Source organism: Hyposmocoma kahamanoa, unplaced genomic scaffold, assembly GCF_003589595.1.
Source record: "Hyposmocoma kahamanoa isolate Upper Pololo Valley unplaced genomic scaffold, ASM358959v1 100158, whole genome shotgun sequence".
In the NCBI taxonomy this organism is placed as follows: Eukaryota; Metazoa; Arthropoda; class Insecta; order Lepidoptera; family Cosmopterigidae; genus Hyposmocoma; species Hyposmocoma kahamanoa.
Genome location: NW_020653251.1, coordinates 2,416 through 8,641, shown reverse-complemented (window position 1 = coordinate 8,641; position 6,226 = coordinate 2,416). Strand labels below are relative to the sequence as shown.

Here is a 6,226-nt window from a genome sequence, read left to right as displayed (position 1 = left end):
AGAATGAATAAGTCTTTGACGAAGTTTTTGTTCCTTATGCCATAATATCAGGTGTAAATAAATATTTATCTATTATTTATATCCTCACACACGAAACCCCGTATTGTTTCTGGATGTTACTTATTTGCAACAGTGCTGACAAGGGCTGACAACTACTTGAAAAAGTATGGTATGTAAAAAAGCCAGCAATTCAAAACGTACTTACTAGTGACCTCGGACATGTTGCCCTGTCTCCCAATGTCGAGATAATAATATTCATAATAATAATCATTATGTCTTCTTAACTGGTTACTACGAGCTTCCTTTGTAATTTTATCTATATCGTTTCGATAAACGTCCAAGTTTATTGGTTCATATGTTTTAGTGACGCCGCCAACCTGAAGTAAGTCATATATCTGAAACGAGAAATCAGAATTAATACGATGTGTTTTGCTCTTAGACTATGGAAACCAAAGGACATGTTATATTGACATACATAAATCAGACCTTATATGTATACGATGCATTTAGACGTTGAAAACATAAACATTTTATTGTCTTTGTTTAACTACTGCGTGCCGTCGTAAGCCAAAAGAGATAGCACTACATTGATTTATGTCAAACAAGGGAATCGAAAATACGTAACGTCATCTTAAATGCCAACTGTCTATATTTTACCATTTTTGGCATTGACTTACAAATAAATGGACGACGGGTCTAATACAAAAACCACGAAAAAAATGTCCCAAGTCAACCTATTCGAAATTGAAATTGTAATGTCATCGCAGTATCGCGCTGTCAGTAGAACAAATGAAGACTAAAGCGGAGTGTCGCGCTCTGTATACGATTTTAGCGCCTTACAAGTGCGGACACTTTTTAGCGCGGACCCGACGTCCATATAATTGTAAGTCAATGATTTTTGGAGTACCCTTTGATAACCGTTTCCGGTTGTCAAAGGGAAGTACATCAAATGTCAAAACCAATGTTTAGCCAAATGTTTTATTGAATTATTCGCATGAATTGTAATGAAATGGATAAAAATATTGACAGCGAGAACAATTAAGTATTGATTAAAATGCGTCGCTGCAGCGTTAAGGGGTGCGGCAGTAGAAAATCGGAAATCGACCGAATGTTACATTACACCGGCATGCCTATAACTCATACAATAGCCCAAATATCACATCTAATTAGACTCATTTAATAAGTCTTGCCGAATTTTGCTTTGGTTACTTTAGATTGCCTGTTTGTTAGTATATTTTGATGATTGTTGATAACGATTATTTTGAGATAGTGTTCTTCTAGAAAGCAGACATATTATCGATATTCTGTTATTAAAACAATTCACTACGAGGTTTTTATTATTATATTATTATTATTTTTAAAGTTTACCTACAAATGGAAAAAGAAAGAAAGAATGGTTGGAAATTATAGGACTGCCGAACATAAACATTGGGTCAAATACCATCTTCGTTTGTTCGCTCCATTTTGAAGTCAAATTTTAATAGAACTTTGAATGTAACTAGATTACATTATAATGCAATTCCATCGCTACATTTATTAACTTTATATTCAATTTTGATTAAAATTGCTCATTACTTGCCTGGTAAAAATAGCCTAGTATTAATTATACTTTGATTACAGTATACTATACAAATTTGTAAACATAAAAAACAGTTTCAACATTCAAGCCATACATTTGCATCTCGATATTGACTTATCTATGATTATGGTGAAATCAGAGCAAGGTTTAACGACACCATTCTTAACGAAAAAAACGCTTACATGGTACTAGAGTACAGGCAGCTTTGTTTTGTACGAGTTTATATTTAGAATCGTATAAAGAATAGAAGGTGGTTGTCAAAAGGACAAAATGGGAGTTCTGGACAAAGCTTTCAAATTGAATATACGTAGTAAATCTTTATTCATGAATATAATCCTCGTTTCCCATTGAAAAGTGCCCCTCGCTACGCTAACCCACAGCTACCCATTACAGTACCCATTTTGGCCGAAGGGTGTTGTATATCGGCGTTTCCGCGGCCGGTTACCTGACACCAGATTGCGCCACACGTTGCCGAGAAGTGCAATTCGTGTACATTAGTTACACCAGCCCGTTACACCAAGTACCAAGTATATCATATGTATGTTTGTTCTTAAGTTAAGTATATACTATGTGGGCTATAAATTACCTGATTCAAATAACTAAAAAAAAATAAATTTCGAGTTCTTAGCTTTTCGCGATTCTTACACATGTTAAATGAAACTATTTTTCCGGATTTAAATCGCGTAGGTATATTTGTTTTTTTTTTGTCAAACAAACCAACGTTTCGGGCCCTTTACATGGTCACCGCGACCATGGGACCTGTAAAGGTCCCGAAATGTTGGTTTGTTTGAAAAAACAAATATACGCGTTTTATATCCGGAAAATTAGTTTCATTTACTAAAAAAAAAATTATTAATATGGAGAAAGAATGTACTATTTCCTCAGAATCAGAAATGCTGATCATTGTACTTAAATTTGATGGAGATTATGAAATTAATTTAAAAATGGATTATTTAAGTGATAAATGCCTTTGGAAAGGAGGAAGACCTTGTCCAAGATTGGGGTCCGAGACCTATAAAATCGGATAACTGAGTTCCGATGGAGATGCGCAGTACATATTTCGAGGCCAGATGTGTAAACAACATTGTATACAAGTCGCAGGCTGGGTGCAAGTAGCACAGGATTGTGGTGAATGGCACAAAGTAAGCGGTCATCCCGGTTATCAAAATAGCCCAACATATCGGGCTATCATGACGTTGTTGAAAAGCACAATCTGAAATTATGTAGCCACGATACATACCGTTTTGTTTTGTCCACTGTGCAAGTACAATACCTTAAGCGGTGCTTGACAGAAATCGCTTATGATCATCGCAATGCATAGTAGAAATGTTGCCATAATCCAACATAAAAGAAACCCAGCTAAATTGAATATCTGAAAAAAATGTACACACACAACATAAAAATATCTTAAATTAATCACATATTTTTACAAGTGAGGACCAGCGCACGACACAAATACGTTATTTGCCTATAGTAATGTTTGATGTTACCTTTTTTCATGAGTTTCGAGAATTCTCGTACCCGATATTTAATTCGAATTTTTCGAGAATTTTTAAAAAATCTTAAAAAATTAGTTTCGTTAACTATATAAATTCAATTTACATGACCTTTTCTAAAGTAGTTTTGGCCTGAATGTTCTGGGTAGTGCCCCGGAGTGAACTTCGTGGCTCTTGTTCCCGGGTTCGATGCCCGGCAGGACCAATGTGGGAAATGAATTTCGGCGACCCTAAGGTGGACGATCAAAAATACGCTATTACATTAGTTGCTATTACATTCATGCAATTACACTTCCAAGTCGACTGAAGGCATCCGGTCTGTACTAAATGCAAAAGGCAACTCAATAAAACCCGACGACAGCCGAAACACGAAGATTGCCGAGAGACATTGAGACCATAGAAGCATGTAGTATGTATTAATTTATTATGTGCAAGAATTATCTATCAATATGTAGGATCAAATAATCTTTATTTCACAGGTAACTAAGCACATTACATTTTGAAATCGTCATATTGATTAAACTCTATTGCTCATTCGTAAGGCAGGTTCACCCGAAAAGAATGAGTAAGAAACTTAAGGGGTTGCTCTTTGCCACAGATGCTATTTATTTAGATTTTTGTAAATAAATGTGCTTTTTGTAAATAAATATTTGTACACATATATTATTCACAATATTTATGTCAATTATCCATTGATCGACAAAACCTGCAAGAACTAAGCGCAGGTCACTATTACGGATTATTGTTATCCAAGTACTTAGAAACTGTATGATAAGTTTTAGTGTGAAGTACTGGTTTCTTTATAGTATTAAGGCTTGTAAATTGCATATTTTGGATATCAACCGGAAATTTTATTATAGAAGCGCGAATACTTGGCCCATTAAATGAATTTGTGACTCTGTGAAGACGATTGTCAAGAACAGCCAGTTAATTTTAATTCTCGTATGCATCATAAGTTTGAAATTAAATTCTATTTTTTGAAGACGAAGTAAAATGACATATGTAGGGTTGCCAGTTTTCATAAAATTTGAAATAGTTATGTACCTAGTTGTTAACGATAATTTTATCGATAGAATGTGAAAGAATATAAATTATTTTGCCAAAATAACTAAATTATGAATGTTATGACGTTCAAATGATTACTGATATGCGTTATTGCTTTCTTTATTCTTATTCTGACAGTCGGCCTTTTAGTATCGAGATCAATTTTTATTCGAATACGTTATAACAAGAATATAAGGATTTCATTATATGTATATATATTGAATTAAAATGAAAAACTTTAAACTTTGTCTCCTTTTTACATTTTTCATAAACTTAGTTCTAAATGTATACAGTGTATATGTAGGAACTTACAAAAATTGACAATTCACATGAACTTGTGCTCAGTAATTGCAGGAATAATGGGTCGAGGATGATCCAAATGAAATAAAGTTCGGTTATTTACTCTATAAGCGTTCAGTCGAAAGTCGAGAGAATATTTATCGACTGCAATGACTAGCTGCTCGCAAGCGGGCAACACTTTTGCGCAATGAACTGTCATTTTACTTCGTCTTATGATTTTATTTCACGGGCCTGAATAATGAAACAACCTATTTAAAATATAAAGATATAAATAAAATGTTTACCTACACTGCACATTAAGAAATTAGATATTTGTACATAGATAAATCAGAGAACTTACGCCAAGAAAGGTAAGGCCAAGGCGATCAGTTTGAAAAAAACCAGTCATGATGATCAATGCGCATATAATGGTAAGCACGTACCATATTCCTCTCTTACACCATTCTATGATCCAATACAGGGCGACATCACACGGAATTTTTTCCTGGAATGAAGTAATTCGCGGTAAATAACACTGATTGAAAACGCCAAATGAATTGACTTAGGACTTCTTTACATAGGAAGTTTAACTGTGACCACAGAGGGGTATTCGAAAAATATATATTTAGTGTAAAACTCATTTACACTTGTTTGACAGACATGCGCAAAATAGTGCCTCGAAAGCGAAGCCCAGAGAAATGTATTTGTCAATGATTCACAACCAATCGTTAAACGATTTTGGCTGCAAATGAATGCCTATTAGACTATTGCTAATTTACAGCGTCTTCACACGATCAAGAACGTGATAGACCGAGGCTGCCTGAGGGGATCATTGAAGAAATTTTCAATGTTTTGGGACTTTTAGAGTCCCAAAGCAAGTACTTACGTGAGATACCGCACAATAGAATGTCTTATGCAATATTAGTTAGCACTCGATTAATAACGCATTTCCATTACAAGAGAACAATAAAGATTTGACGGTTCTCAACCCGTGAAAATGTGACGCTTAAATTTGCGTGTTAATTATGTTTAGTATCAATGAAATACAGGCGCGAGTGCAAGTGGTACGCGGTGCGAACGCTAGCTAGCGGTGGCTTGCACCAGAGCTCGGTCACTTGCTCGAGGTTACGCGTTAAGTGCCTACAGCTGAGTGTATCGCCAATAGTGCAAGCGTTAACACAAGTCGTTCATGCTCATTACAATTTTTTTTAATAACATCAAGTGACTGGACGAACTAGTCGTGCGCCTGATGGTAAGCTACTCGCCCGTTTATAACAGTTACAGAGCCACTCAGAGCTTTAAATCGCAAATATCTGAGGGGCACTACCATTACGCCCGTCACCCTGAGACATAAGTTGACAAGTCCCATGTGCCTGTAATTTCATCAGCATCCTTACCCTTCAAAACCGGAACACAGTAATATTTATTTATTTATTTAACTTCTTGTCGGAGAACTGAAAGACATACAATCACTTAGAAAATTAAATAAATAATCGAATTCTGATGATGAGTTCCCACATATAAAAATTAACAAAAACAGCTGATGCTACAACTATCATATCTGATGCTACATACATTCAAAGATTTTTAAAGTTAAACGCCGTTTCGCTGCAGCTATACCAGTACAAAACAGATCAAGATCACAGTCCACACACCATTTATTAAACGCAGAGGAGGCTCGCAATACAAAGGAATTTTGTCTGTAATTGGTTCTAACCAAAGGTATATTCAGCAATGGTCGTTCACGGAGGCTTTTTGTATTAGTACGGAGCTGTATTTTATTAAGTAAATCCGGACAGTCTATAGAGCCACGAGCAGCGCTCATTAG

The 6,226-nt window shown here is 35.3% G+C and overlaps 1 long non-coding RNA gene across 1 annotated transcript; it reads right to left on the bottom strand.

Moving 5' to 3' along the window:
* Positions 1-249: 249 nt before the first annotated feature.
* Positions 250-4,889, bottom strand: LOC113229503. Its single transcript, XR_003310415.1, has 3 exons — positions 4,760-4,889; positions 2,820-2,951; positions 250-395 (listed from the first exon to the last, which is right to left on the bottom strand). It is a non-coding gene; the product is annotated as an uncharacterized LOC113229503 (long non-coding RNA).
* Between the last annotated feature and the right edge of the window lie 1,337 nt (positions 4,890-6,226).